This window comes from Pholcus phalangioides, unplaced genomic scaffold (assembly GCF_987345545.1).
Source record: "Pholcus phalangioides strain wild (caught in Gottingen) unplaced genomic scaffold, Ppha-v1.0 ptg000021l_1, whole genome shotgun sequence".
Taxonomy (NCBI): Eukaryota; Metazoa; Arthropoda; class Arachnida; order Araneae; family Pholcidae; genus Pholcus; species Pholcus phalangioides.
In genome coordinates, this window is record NW_028301614.1 from 2388726 (window position 1) to 2404581 (window position 15856).

Below are 15856 nucleotides of genomic sequence, written 5' to 3' on the forward strand. Positions count from 1 at the left end.
ACCATGGTCATTTTCTGCACACGAGGGCTAATTAGACCAGGACCTACAATTTATTACCGATTCCGAACGGCATGCTTGTTTTTTTATACTCATCGAGAGGTTGGTGCGCTAACCGTTCAATGAGGGACTCCTGCGGTAGCAATTTTTTGCTGCGGTCAAGTCGCAGTTTTTTGTTGTACCCCTGTGTCAGGAAAATTTTCTGACAAAGACGAACCGGGAAAATATCGAACTCGCGACACCTCTAAACATCCTTTGGTAGTTTAGGCGAGCATCTGATCGACCTGGGTTACCGCGCCCAGCTGTCAGATATTCGCGTCAATGTTGTTGATGGATCCCAGCAAGTTATATCTAATATAAATGAAATGAATGCGCTGCAATTCTCAGCGTGTGAAGATGTTAACGAACGTGTTAACTTTAAATTAATATTTGAAATGGGATTTTAGATTTCTAGAATGAATACTTGAAAGGGGAAATTGCGATCATGACAGAATCACGAGTTGAAATGGACCGCTTGGGAGTTTTCACAAATCAAAAGAATAAATTTGCATGCAAACGTTTATTACATCTCTATTTCTCAATTCGAAGTAATGCCTCTGCTTCAGTAAAGATTCTGGCAAAGTGTGGGCGGGTGTTGAACTGATGAAACCCTGATGAAAATCTTTTTGCGCTGATGTCGTATCACCTAATATCGAAATGAATAATTTTTAATATTTTAATATGTAAGAATGTGAATAACTCACATGAAGCGGAAATTCGATCAAAAATAAATTCACACACATTTTCCATATTCATATCTCAATTAAATAGCCCTTGAAATGGAATTCAAAGAAAGACATTTTCATTAATATATTCTATTTGAATCTCTCTATTTTCAATTAAAGAAAAAAAAATCGTAGTCATTTTCTTATTAATTGCATAAAAAATTCGATTTCCAAATCGATAGAAACTCAATTATAGAAATGGGAATACGAATTGTACTGAAGAACAAAAATAGTCGTTATTTTGTGATAAATATACGAAAAAAAAAATTGTTTTCCGAGGAATATTTTGCCCCTCTCATGAAAACAACAAGCGATTTTAAATATTCAAGTCCATTGTTTACAATATATTTTCTTACGAATCTTTCAATAAAGACGATATAAGTTGGAAAAATTAAATATTCATTATTTTTTCAATTTACATTTATTATAAAATTTATATGAATGCACACATACACACACACGCAAAGAACGTATTTTAATTAATTAAAGTGTAGCCATTCTAACTATTCGGCCGCTGTGGTGGTCGAGTGGTTATAGTGACGGAATCGCGATGTGAGGATCCGGGTTCGAACCCCCCAGTGGTGGTCGGCTGAAGTTGGTTTTCTGTGGTTCCCAACTTCAAGGCGCAAATGCGAGCCGATCTCCCCGTTAAAAAGTCTCGCCACAGAGAGCAACAGTCCTACAACGAAAAATCATTCAATCATAACACTTCACTCATAGTTTGAAAAACTGGTGGCAGATGGCAGCACTACACATAACAAGCATTACAGAGAAACAAAAAAACTTCACGTCAGGTTTCGCTACACGCACACGCACATTCCCGCATGTACCGATTCGTTGTGGGTTCCGCGAAGGGGGGGGGGGTGCATGTGTGGTGTAGCAGTAGTAGGTAGGGTGAAAAAGGGCTCGGGGATCCATGATGTTCTTAAGTCAGCCACCTCGTTGGGCAATTTGCCTGTTGTTGTGTTGTATTTGTATCCCTTGTATCCCTAAGAATTACGGAAACGTTCCGTTCCGAAAACGTGCTTGCGCAAATTTTAAATATGCCATAATATATTGCAATCGGACGCAAACGAGTACATCTTGCTAATTACTACCGTAAGAGGGCTAATAACAGTGATAAATTTGATGTTACAGAGACACTACTGTTCCGCGAAGGTTTCAACAGATGGTTGGTACGAAGATAAATCCCAGAAAGAAAATTGCACTACCTCTGTGGGAAATCGAGCCCGCGTCCTCTCGCTTGCCGGGTGAGCGCACTAAACCCCCAAAGGTAACGAATCCTATCTGCATAGAACTCGTGTGCATCAAACGGGGACGATGAATTGAATAGACCAAGGATTTCCAACGTAAAGTTTCTCGCGGAATCCTTGATAGTTATAACACTATTCCACAGAACCCTTAAAGATAATGTTTTACAGAACTCAAACAAGTTTTTTTTTAATATTTATCCAAAAAAAAGTGTATCCTTACCACCGTGTCAGCATTGCAAACATTCTCAATATATGTACAATATTAAATATAATTTCACTAATGGGATTTAGTGAAATTTCTAAGTTTAAAGCATCTTTTACAGTATATTTCAATTCAGAGAAAGGTGATATGTGTATATATATGAAAACCCCAACAATGTCATCAGAACTATTTAATGTGACTTTTGAGCATTTGACAAACATATTAGAAAAAAAAAATAAATAAATAAAATATAGAGTGAAAGAGGTTATACAAATGGTTAATAGAATTTACAGAACATTAATACACCCACCATACAATCAGAATCATTTGATTTTACATTTTGCACATCTGACAATTATATTAGATTAAAAAAATCTGTGCTGATTGGTGACATAACAAATGGTTATATAATTCACGAAGCGTTCATATCATATAGCTTTCAAATATTACAATAATCAATTTACCGAATCAATGTATTTACATAAAATATTCTCACTCTACCATGATGAAAATAAAATCGATCTGTAGTGGTTAACATTGCTATTATTTGCAGTATTTTACAAAAAAATAATAATAATTGAAAGCCCAAGCCGGTGCACCATATGTAAGAGCAGGTCTAATCATTTGTTCATACATTATAGGAGGAGACTTTTCATTGCAATTTGGGATTTTTTTTTATTACTTACGCGAAATGATAGTTAGCCGAGTGTCTATGTATACTCCTAAGTACTTTGCCGCTATGCTTGGGTGAATCGCTTGATGTTCAATAAACAAGTAAGAATTTTGTGGAATCTCTTTATGTGTCAGACACATAAAAACAAACTTTGAAACATTTAATTTGGCCCTGTTTACTAAATTCCAGTATTCCACTTCTTCCATCAGCTCCTGGAGGTTGCTTAGAGCCTTAGCAGCTATCCTATCTGTGCAAATCATGAGGACGTCGTCGGCATATAAAGAAAAAATTCCCTTAGGCACCTGCCGATAATCATCCATAAAAATATTGTGTAATATAGGTCTTAAGTTTGATACCCGCTTTAATGCACTTTTTGGAAGGACATGCTTCTCCTATTTTGACCTGAAATGTTCTGAAAAAGAAGTTTGATTATCTCTGCTGATCATCTTCAGTAGGAGCTAAAGGGGATTCCTAAATCCTAAATATGACTTAGTGGTCTCTGGGTTCCGACTGAAATTGGCAAATAGTGCATACCCCTAAGTCATTTCTAAGCCATCCTGGACTAGTAGTGCGATTTTCGCACATGGTTGTGTATATTTAATTATTTTTTAAACTACTTAGAATTAAATATTACCTACATTGGGTTATTAATCTAGGTGAAAAGAAAGCTTAAGCAGGCAGGAGGGAAAATAAAAATAGAGGCATTTAACACAGGGCAGTGACAGAACGTCACTTCATCAGCCTCTTAGGGCGTCTCATTAAGTTATAATTTATATTTTTTTAACATTAATTATTCATCATATTTCATATATTATCCACTCTCATTTTTAAATCTAGCGTCAACTATATATCATATTAATAAATACGATTATATGTTATTAATTGCGGTTAACTATGATCATTTGATCAAATATATTTATTACCTACAATAATTTGGTATTTTGCAGCTGATCTAATTATTTACACTATATAAATATAGTTGCTTATATTTGTTTGCATAAATTTTTCACAATCTCGGTACCTCCGGTCTTTTCATAACCAAAACATTTTAGGGTCTGGAAAAAGCTGATATCTGATCTTTTGGGTAAGTGGATATTTCCCTAAGATGTTGGTGTTCTCTGACTCTTCAAGAGTTTGGAAGAGATTATTAGCCAGCTTTTGAGCAAAGGCGTGTATGGTTGGCATTCCTGTATCGTTTCTTATACTTCTATTTCTGATGAACCAATTGGCTCCCAGCATAGCTCTTATTGTTTTGGTATTCTTCTAATTTAACCATGTGTTGATTGCTCGAGTAGAGCCACACTGGTGCATCATATAAAAGTATTGATCTGATTGCCATTTTGTATACATTTAATTTTTTCTTGATAGTTAATCTAATTTTCCTGTGATCCACATAAATACTGCCTTGTCTGCATTAAGTTTAACTCTGCTGTTTCGGCACCATGTTTCGACTTGATCAATTAATTCTTGTGAGTTACTTAATGCCTTCTGTAGTTTTCTATCTGTACAAATTATCATGGGTGCGGTAGCTCGGGGGGGGGGGTCGATAAGATGCTCGCCTAAAGTACCAAAGGATGTTTAGAGGTGTCGCGAGTTCGATACCCGGTTCGTCCTTGTCAGAAAACTGACACAGGGGTACAACAAAAACGGCGACATGACCGCAGAAAAAATTGCTACCGCAGGGAGTCCCCCATCGAGGAGTTAGCGCACCAACCTCTCGACGAGTATAAAAAAAACAATCCTGCCGTTCACAACCGGCAATAAATTGTAGGTCCCGGTCTAATTAGCCCTCGCATGCAGAAAATGACCGAGGTGCGACAAAAATGGTCAAACAAATTATCATTGAATCGTCTGCGTACAGCGCAATAATACTCTTAATGGCCACTGCCAAATCATTCATGTGATAATTGTGGAGGCAAGGTCCTAAAACATGTCCCTACACTATAGATGACCTAATTCGTTCAGTCCCCGAATCCTGCCCTCAGGGCTATTACAGCGGCTTACAAAAGGCCTGGCAGGCTGAAGTCAAAGGGAATTTTTTACAAATTTCCCAAAGGCTAGAAGTCACGCGCGGGAAAAATCCGCTTATGCTTTCAAGCTAAGATTTTTTGCAGGTAAAATTTTGTACGTAAAGAGTGGGAACGATGAGCCAATGCGATAAATTTAGAATAGCTGAAGTCAGCACGAAATTAATTAAAATTAATTTCGCGGACGAGATGAAAATGCCACCACAACACTTCAGATGGTTAGTCGTGTTATAATCAAGATAGATAGATAGAACCGCTCACAACCCCGGACTGATGCAAATCATCTTACTTCCGTTACCTCAAAAGTTATAATGAAGAAATTTCGCTAAGTGCGAAGAAGGCCGGAGAGACGGTGAACCTCTTGGTCCACTGTGATTGGTCCGCTTCGGGAAAACCTCGGGATTGGTCGAATCCTTCTCTACAGCGTAGGATCTGCAATGAAAAATCTGAAAAGCAAAGTTCCTAGACGGTAGGGAAAAGATGTTAGAAAAAATAAGTCAAAATGTTAGTTAATAAGAGTTTATTTTGAGATTATAAAATTTTTTTGAAGATAATTTTTTGATTTTTGAAAGAGTAAAGTTGAAAATCAAAGGGAAGATACGATAGGAGAGAACCTGAAAAATAAAAATAGGCCGAGGCCTAGGTTTCAGCTAAAGTTCCACGCGGTTTCTCAGCAATCATGGTAAAGTCACGGTAGAGTCCACGTGAAACATCGTCCATTAGCTTGTCTTCTGCCTTAATAGAGACGATAGCTCGGAGATCATTCACTGACTTTACTGTGATTTTTCCAAAGTTCTTCGGACGGCTCGGCGTCAAGGGAGAAGCGACGGGAGAAGGCTCGGCTGGTGTCGGAACCTTGACTGGAGGCTGTGCCACTGGCGGTGTGGCGGGGGTTGCCATCGGTCTTGCCGCTGAAGAACGTTTTTTCTACTGGAAGAGATTTTCGTGCTTGAGAAGTACTTGCCTTGGTAGGAAAGAGATGGCTGAAACTCTGGTCTTTTTCGGCTGAAAGGTTTGGATGGTCAGATGGTGGTTTCTTTGACCACCGAACCAGAACATGGCTCCCACTCTGTACCAAAGAGGGATACAAGCGGTTTTCTTGACCGGTGGCAGAACTGAAGAAGTCTTGCTTTTTTAATTTTCAGAAACTCTGGGCATTTTCTATAATTTGCCTGGTGGGGACCCAGGCAGAGAACGCAGGTCGGCGTATCTCTTCTCCGCACTTTGCTGCATCGTCCATGTTCGTGTGAGTCCGTACATTTTACGCACCTGTAAGCATTAACGCAGGTCTTGGCAAAGTGGAAGAAGAGAAGGCAGCGACGGCATTGAAATGCGTGGAAATTGCTGATAAATTTCCAGATGGTGGATGCTTTTAAGCTGGAGAATTCTGAAGTTCAAGTCATTCTTTGGGAGAGTAACTCTCAAAGCTTTGGTTTTAGTTTTCCTGAATACCTCGACTTTCTTGATGGTAAAGCCCAGATGAGCTTGCTGAATATCTGTGTTCGACGTACGGGTTTCGAGGCCTCGAAGAAGCACAGCGAAAAAGTCAGTCTTTTTTTCTTTCTTCAGGTGCTCTGACTTCAACCATTTTTGGGCGGTTTTGAGATCGTCGGCTGATTGAAATGAGCTTTCAATTTGATTGCTGCTGAGCAAGGGCTGTTGCGTAGACGGGCGAGCTGAATATCCGTGAGCATCCATTTCCCGTTGCTGATTATATTTTCTCCATCTGCAACCACATCAATTAACACTGCAACTAGTATTAAAGCTGTCAACACCTGCATCTCTGGAGTTGAAACTCGCACAAGACTTGAACAGTGGTTAAGCAACAATTACAACCCCCCTGCAGCGTCACTGGAAAAAACCAACTCTATGATAGATTCTATTGTGGAATGGATTGAAGAGACTGTAAAACAAGAACTCAGTGGTTTGACACAAACAGACTCCCCATCACTACAAGGACAACGCCTTGAAAAACAACATGGAACTGCGAGAAAATCGGCAGAGAAGAATTTGCCCGTTGTGACTAATTCTGAAAAAATCACACATATATCAATTCCCATATCTTCCCCTCCTCAACAAAAGGACTCTATAATATCAAATCATGTAGATGAATTAAATGACAGTCCATCTTCCTATATCATAGTTGACGAGCTCTCTTCAAATACAGAAAATCCTTTCCAAGAAGTCAGCTACAGGAAGAAGCAGCAGAGGAAAAACAAGAATCGGCAAATCTATTCAGTGCTGTTATACAAGAACAGATTGGCTCAATCACATCGAACTAACAGTAACAACCAAATTATTATCAAAAAATTTGAGAAAAAAATTCACAACATCAGACACATTAGAAATGGTACGGCAGTTGATTGTTACACTAAAGAAGACTGTAAAAACATCCAAAGATTTATACTCAACAACCGAAGCCTCCGGCAGTACATATATGTTGTGTGCCCAGGGGCCGATGCTTTTAAACAGCACCGACTTCAACCGCAAACATATGAAGGGGTTAAAACTTCAAATAACAAGAACTTTGGACGTACTTTCAATAACAAAAAAACAGCAATGTATCAGAAAAATTCAAACCTCTTGGGTGATATTGTCTATGAATCCGAGGAACAGAGCTGTAAGGGAGAGGCCTCTTCGACATTCAGATTTGGATCCGGCTTGGTTTTCTACAATCGTTGCCATCTTAAGAATCATAGTGAAATTCGAAGCAGCCATACTACATATGCAGGAATCTCTTGTGCTAACCAGAAAAATCTAACCACAAGAGCTTGTAATACCGTGTATAAGGATGCTGATAACAATGAATCTAAACTGACATTCAACGCTATTGACCAAAAGGAGGTTAATCAAGTAATGAATGACTTAGAAGAACAGTTAAAATATAGCAATCTACAGGAGTTCATTGCTAGTATAGATGAACATAAAGGTCAAATTACTTTGATATGTACAGACTCGTCGGCTGCAAAGGTCATAAGTTCGGCAGTCGCGAACAATTTCAAGTTGAAGTTACACTTGAAAAATTGATAACAAGACAACATATCGTTTTCCTACTCATATAAGTCAGGTATAATAGATAACTATTTTAATATTTCATTTTTGATATACAATGCCTCAAGATAACCTTAAGGATGCAATAGCCAACTCCCGGATAACATGTCAAAATAACAGACGGGAAAAGCACCCAAGATTAAGTCGAAAAGAGCAAATTCAATGTTATTCAACGACACCATCTTCAATGGGCAATCTCAAAATACTACAAATAAATGTAGATCGAACTAGAGCGGCAATAAACTTGCTCATAGAGACAGCAATCAAGGACAAGATTGACATAATTGCTTTACAGGAGCCAGGAATACCAGGGAAGCCACTGCTTGGATTTCCGAAAAGATGGAAAAGATGGATGTCCAGAGATGGAAAGGCGGCAATCCTGGTACTCAATCCAGACATTCACCCTATGACATATCATACGAGCAACAACATCACATCGATTAGAATCTCACAGCCTCAACATGATCTAATATTAGCTAGTGCGTACTCTTCACCGAAAGATTGTGTTGAGAATGTTCTCAAAGAAATGGACCAACTATTGAAACTGGCCACACAAGCGAACCTATTGTTGTGCGGCGACCTCAATAGTCATCACCCGCTTTGGGGAGACCATAGAACAGATACTAGAGGAAATAAGCTCATTGATTATTCTAATAGGAACAATTTATATTTCCTCAACCATAGTAATTCTCCTCCCACCTTCGAGACGGATTATGGGAAAGGATGGCCGGATGTGACTATTACGAACTCGCATGCAACACTTCTGAATACATCTTGGAAAGTGGACGAGAAAGTGACGCTCAGCGGACATAAATACATTTATATACAAACAAATGCGACTATTTGCCAAAAGCCACAACGACGATATAAAATAACAGTGAGGAAGCTAAAGGTTTTCAACTTGAAAACAAGAAGCGTAATTAAAACAATACAATACAATTTAAGGAAATGTCAAGACAAGACAACCCTCCAACGAATATGCCAGGAACTAATGGCATATATTACTAACATGTGTGAGCAGACATTTCCAAAAGTAAAACCTTCACCAATTCAAAACCTCGCATGGTGGAATGATGAACTAACGTTAGAAAGGAAACGTCTGAGAGCACTAAAGAGGAGGTGTGAAAGAGAAAAGGATCCGGACAATCAAATAAGGTTAAAGCAATTATATCGAAAAGAAATTGCATTATACAAAAAGAAAGTCAACAGTGCAAAAAAAGAAGGCTGGATGAAGTTTTGTGAAAAAGCGACGGAGCCTTTTGGGAAAGCGTACAAGACTGTCACAAATACAAGTTCATTTCCTCCACAAACATTCCTCGTAAATCCTGATCATCCAACAACATCTTTGCAAGCTGCCCAAAACGTTTTAGAAGAAATTTTTCCCCAAAATAATGGGGGAAACGAAAATACTGTATGGCAGTCAAGAAATACACAGAATACTGATACTAGAAACGATCCACCTTTCTCAATTCAAGAAATTAATAGATCAATTGATAAACTAAATGTGAAAAAAGCTCCCGGTCCTGATGGAATAACAAACGCATTGATTAAAAGTATACATGCTTTCCACAAATTCTTTTTCCTGACTCTATTCAATAAATGCCTCAGCTTCAATATTTTCCCTACAGCATTCAAGAAAGGGCAACTGATACTATTTCTAAAACCAGGAAAAGATCCGAACAATATCAACTCATACCGTCCAATAGTTCTTCTAAACACAGTGGGAAAAATTCTCGAAACGTTGCTGACACAAAGGATCAACTACTACATCGAGAAAACGAAGTGGATCAGCGATAAACAACATGGATTTAGAAGAGGATTCTCGACTGAGACAGCACTCTCAAAGATTCATGACAGCATACAAACATTTAAGAGCCAAAAACAAGATGTTGCCCTAATATCAGTAGATATTAAGGGAGCCTTCAATAACATTTCACATAAAACAATAGTAAAACAACTTCTCAACATCTCAATGCCGGACAATGTGAGAAGAACAATGATTGATGCAATCAGAGAAAGACACATATCCCTTTTTACAGATGAGGGCGAGGCCACTATAGTTCAAACGAAAGGGTGCCCTCAAGGTTCCTGTAGTGGGCCGATGCTGTGGAACCTTGTCATAAATGACTTACTCACAAAAAACTGGCCTGAAAATATAAAAATTCAAGTGTATGCGGATGATATTGCTATGGTAATTGGTGATTCTACAATCCGCAAGGTCACTGAGCACGCAAAAGCAGCAATGGTATTATTGGATACTTGGCTCACGAAAAATAATTTAGAGATCGAATTCTCCAAATCAAATTACTTGTGGATTTCTCACAAAAAGGGAAGACCAACCATTAGACTGCGAAACAATCCAATAAGACACAATATGAACATCAGATATTTAGGAATAATGTTTGATAGAAACCTGACATGGTTCAAACATGTGAATTATTTGATCACGAAAACACAGAAATGCTTACAAAATTTTAAAAGAATGGCTGGTCCGGCATGGGGCATTAATACAAGAATTAGAAATACGCTTTATAAAGTTGTCGCCATCCGCATTATAGCATATGGTGCCATCGCATGGTTCGGTGATCCCAAACAACAGTTAAGAACAAAAGTAGACTCTCTTCAAAGAAAATTCCTGCTATTCATCACTGGAGCCTTTTCCACAACACCAAACAGTGCTTTACAAGTATTAACTAACAATCCCCCACTACATGTACTTATGGACAACGAAGTACAGAAAGCAAATTTAAGGCTAAAGCGTGAGATTAAAATAAACAATGTAACATATCTTCCTACAGATGTAGAGCATAAACATCCACCATGGACGTATCACCCGGTGAAAGATATTTTGCCAACACAGGTCTTGACTACAGATGCAGAAGATTCAACAAAACGAATTATTTTCACAGATGGTTCAAAGACCGTGGACGGTGTAGGGGCCGCCTACGTCAGTATATACATGGGTGAAGTAACGGACAAATGGAACTGCCGATTGCTCAATAACAACACTGTATTCCAAGCAGAGTTATACGCAATCTGGATGGCGGTCAATTATGCAAAACATTTTGCAGAGAAATCAACTATAAACACAGACAGCATGTCATGTATACAGGCAATACGAGACATAGAATCCCCTCATAGCCTAGTGCATGACATTAGAAAAATACTGATGGACAACAGGAAGATTACAATACGGTGGGTAAAAGCTCATGTAGGCATTGAAGGGAATGAAATGGCGGATAAATTCGCGAAAGAGGCTACAAAACATCAACTTGAAAACCACCTAATGAAATTGCCGGCATCCTACATTAAAAATCTGCTCTCGAAAGAAGCGTCAGAGAAATGGCAACACCATTGGCAAATATGCACAACTGGAAGAAAGGTCTTCGACGTTATACCAAAAGTGGGTAAAATGAAAGAAGTCATGCCGAGAGAAATAATAATGTTCCTCACAGAACACGGTCCATTCGGTGAATACATGCAAAGGTTCAAAATCAGCCAGACCAGCACGTGTAGATGCGGCCATCCGGGAAGCGTGATACACTATGTGACACAGTGTGAGTACACAAAGGGATACCATTTGGAGGCGCCGCCGAGCGGAAGAGAGATCTTGTGGAAACGGAAAATTATTTTGCAAAGATCTGCAACGAGAAAACTACAACAAGTCTTGGGCTATTTGATGAATAATAAAGAAACTATTTTGATAATAACTGAAAGCAGGGAACAATCCACTAATGATTCGGAAGTAGAATCTGAAACAGATGCAGATTCAACATAGAGGGACGCACTTATATACGCTGCTAAACTATAATATTTTAGTAATACACCCTGTACAAATTATGAATGTTTTTGTATATAAAATTTCATAGTATGATGGTGGTTTAGTAATTGAATATTTGTATGAGCTCATTATGGCATTTGTTTAGAATATATGTGACGCACATAGTAATGTTTATGTGTATCAACAATTATATAAAAATGGAAATTTATATTATGTAAATAGTGTATATTATATAAATATATTATGTAAATATATGTATGAGAAATTCAAATGTGATCGCTGCCACCCAGCACTGTGAACGGGGGTTGTGTTTGATTGTTCCCGCCGCACTTTTATAGTATGATAGTAATTTTGTAACCTTGAATATATATTTGTATGAGCTCAGGGTGATATTTGTACCCAATACTACCTTCATAGTAATGTTTATGTGCATTCCCAATAGTATAAAAAAGGGAAATTTTTGTAAAGTAAAGAATGTATGCATGTAATTCAAATGTGAGTGCCCAGCACTGTCAACGGAGGCTCTGTTTGATTGTTCCCGTCGCAGTGCGGGCTATGTGTGTATTCTGTGTGTGTATATATTGCATGTTCTGTAAGGGGAAGAGCGAGCAGAACACACTGTTCAGCGCTGTGGACGGAGGCTTTGTTTCTTCGTTTCCCGTCACAGTCGAGGCGCTGTATATATGTAATTTGTATGCATTGTGTATTTAGACCATTCTCAAATCTCTCCCACTTCAACATGCCAGCTTCTTTTTCTTCTTTCTTGTCCACAAGTCTTTTCCACCCTTCTTTTGAAATCCCAGGCTGCGGCCTCCGGCCCTTATGTGCCACTGGGCGCACGTGCAATTTTTCTCCCTAGTCATTGGATTCAGTCACCCATTTTAGTCAAATACGGCTTGTACGTTGCATCGAGTTAATGGCTGTCTTCATGGGGAGAACGACGCGAGTAATTCGAAACTTGCGAGCACGGGGCAAGGGGAGCCACCACTATAAATCTTTGCTAACTTTTCCGACACAACTCTGCCTCTTTTGAGGTAACGGAAGTAAGGTGCTTTGCATCAGTCCGGGGCTGTGAGCGGTTCTATCTATCTATCTATCCCGTTGCTGACGACAGAAAGCGTCAGCAACGGGAACCGAAACCCATCTCACTAATGACAGTAAATTGAAATATAGCGATATGGCCAGAGTTGGTGTTTGGTGAAGTAGTAGTGGAAAGCGAGAGATTTTCCTTAGACACCTCTGACTGGTTGAGGATGAGAGTTGGACCAATGGTAGGTGAGCTCCCATTTACCGATGAAGTTGGGATTATATCTGCATCTAAGGAAGAAAGAGTGACTTGCCGACTGACTGGTGTCTGTGGAATCAGTGATTTCCATTGGCTGAGTGATATTTTGCGATTACTTCTGTCTCGAGGACAGGCAAGATTTTCTCTGGATCGACTGACCTGCAAATAGAAGAGGGGGGATCTCAGACGGAACCTTGTCCAAATCTCCGCTGATGTTATCGTAGAGCTGACAAGATAATTTTTCAAAGTCCATTAGGTGGTCGACAAGCTTTTTTGTCGTATTTCGATGATCCGTGACAATTTCTATGAATTGTCGTTTTCGTTCACAGCGGATCTCCTTGTTGATCCAATAGCGACGGCCTGAACTTGAAGATAGGGCGTCTGAAACCCAAGTTGTACTGATGTCCCATATCACACCGGACGGCTTCCTCGGCAAAGAAAGCTGTTCATTTGATGGCACGGTGAACCATGGCATTTTCTACCCGGCAGCGGGGATGGACCAGACCGTCCCCTACGAAATCTGGGGCGCTGGTGCTTTTTCAATTTTGCATTCCAAAATAGTTTCAATAAAATATGATAAGTATTTTGACAAGTTTTTATAAGAATCTTTTTACTTTATACAAATATTAACTGCTAAAATTTTGAAGCACAGTTTGATTTATATTATTTATTATAAAATATTATTTGATATAATATCGTTTTTTTGATACAGTGTATTAATTAAAATCTAGTTGCTAATTTCAATCAAAGAGTAGTAACAGTTTTATTTAATAGATGACGGAAGGGGATCTAGTTTACCCATGTCTCTCTTTCACACATAAAACTATATATATTTATTCTCTCTCTCTCTCTCTCTGTATAATTGTCTCCAATATTTTCTAGAAGATAATTAAACTTTATTAGCAATTTTTTTTTCCTAATAAAAAAGCTAATACAAATAGTTCCCGTTTATTGGTTATGGACAAAAGTAACTAAGAAAGGCATCGATTTTTTTATGTTGTGAATAAATTTACAAAATACTGATGCTTACAGACTGATTCCGTGTACACAGGGTTTTTTACGCCGAAGAAAAAAATTCCCTAAATTAAAAAAAATGTTATTTTTTTAGGTTATTTTGTCATTCCGCACAGATATCTAAATTCTACGGGCGGAGAAACAGTTCTGTGCAGCTGAGAATCCTTGGTAATAAAAACTTTCATTCAGCTCAGCATTATTTTTTAAGCACGTTTACTGTTCAGTATTGTTCATATTTGATAGATGACAGAGGGGGTTCCAACGTAACGATATTATTCATCATTAACGTAGTGAATATGCGATGGAAAGCGTTGAAGCAGGGTTACCAGACATTCCTAAGCGTGATCACGAGGCCGCATGCACAAACATCTTTGGCTATATTCGCTGCATATGTTTACAACAAATGGCGCCACTACACCAACAATCAACAACACTTGTTTTCCAACCAAAACCGAATCGCTTTTAAAATATGCATACATTTTTACAATGGTGCTTCTCCACGGGGAGTGTTTGTTCATTATCAGTGGGGCCTCGGATTTTTAAGACCTAACAATCTTGAAAATATGCAAGCATTTATGACCTATAAACGTAAAAATATGACCTTAAAATTCAAAAGTACGACCTTATAATTTTCCCATTATTTTATCCCTCTTCTTGTTGCTTCTAGTGTTATTAAGTTGTAAAATAGAATAAAAAATCATCAATTTAACCTTTTCAATTAAAATTCTGTCACGAGATTCAAATGAAAACCACACCTACCTTATGCATAATAACTGTTCATTGTTTTTCAAGCTGATTTCCAATGTTGCTGCGATTTATATCTCCTGAGCGATAACCCAGAGAAAGGCCAAGCTGATGAGAAGACCGTATGATATGATGAAGAAAGGGTGGACTCGGACACCCGAGTGTTCCCTAGTCTTCAAGATCAGCTAGGCTGATAACAAGGCAAGTGTACTCAGAGATCCAGTCGGACGCAGAAGAATAAGGCCGGGAACTTGCGCAGAGCCACTGACGACATGAGTTGGGTTCTCCTCCTGTAGGTCTCATGATCGGGCTTCCAATTTTTCCTTTTTGTCATTTTCACATTGTGAATTGTATTTTTGAATCTCGAATGTACATTGTCGCAACGATTGTATGTATATTTTAGGAATTTTTCGCAAATCCTTGGCGTGTCATTCAGAAACATTGCAAAAGCGAATAGCAAAGCGGATACTGGGAATGCAAATGCTCCCGCCTAAAAAAATAATAAAAGACAAGAATCCATTCTAAGTATCCATATTTCTCTGAAAAAAAAGACTGAATGAATGAACTCCAGAATGTTTGCCACTGGACTTACCCCAGATCTCTTCAGACCAGCTTCGTGGCAGAGTCCGGAACACTTCATTTTGTGTCAAAAAAAGAAAAGAAAACATAGCATACGAAACTTTTACATATTTTCCCCAGACAATTGGATGCTGTCGTGGCTAACAAATTCTGTGGTGATTGCAGCTCCTGTGGCCTAATGGATAAGGCGTCGGCCTCCGGAGCCGAAGATTGTGGGTTCGAGTCCCACCGGGAGCGATATGTCAGTCTTTTATATTCTTTATGGGCATTGTATAATATTTTATCTTGTGTATATATTGTTTATAATATTTTATCTTGTGCATATATTGTTTATGATACTTATTAATTGAGTTGCTGTATTTTTGAAATATATAACATCCATATTTATATATAACACTTCCTTGGGCATTTTGCCTGTTGTGGCGTTGTATTTTGATTTGTACAGACGAGATGGGGTTGGGAGTTGGAGAAAAGTTTCGGGGTTTC

At 38.5% G+C, this 15856-nt stretch overlaps 1 non-coding gene across 1 annotated transcript; it reads left to right on the forward strand.

Annotated features, from left to right (window-relative positions):
• Window positions 1-15534: 15534 nt before the first annotated feature.
• On the forward strand, window positions 15535-15607 carry TRNAR-CCG (transfer RNA arginine (anticodon CCG)). The gene has a single exon. It is a non-coding gene; the product is annotated as a tRNA-Arg (tRNA).
• The last annotated feature ends 249 nt before the right edge of the window (window positions 15608-15856 follow it).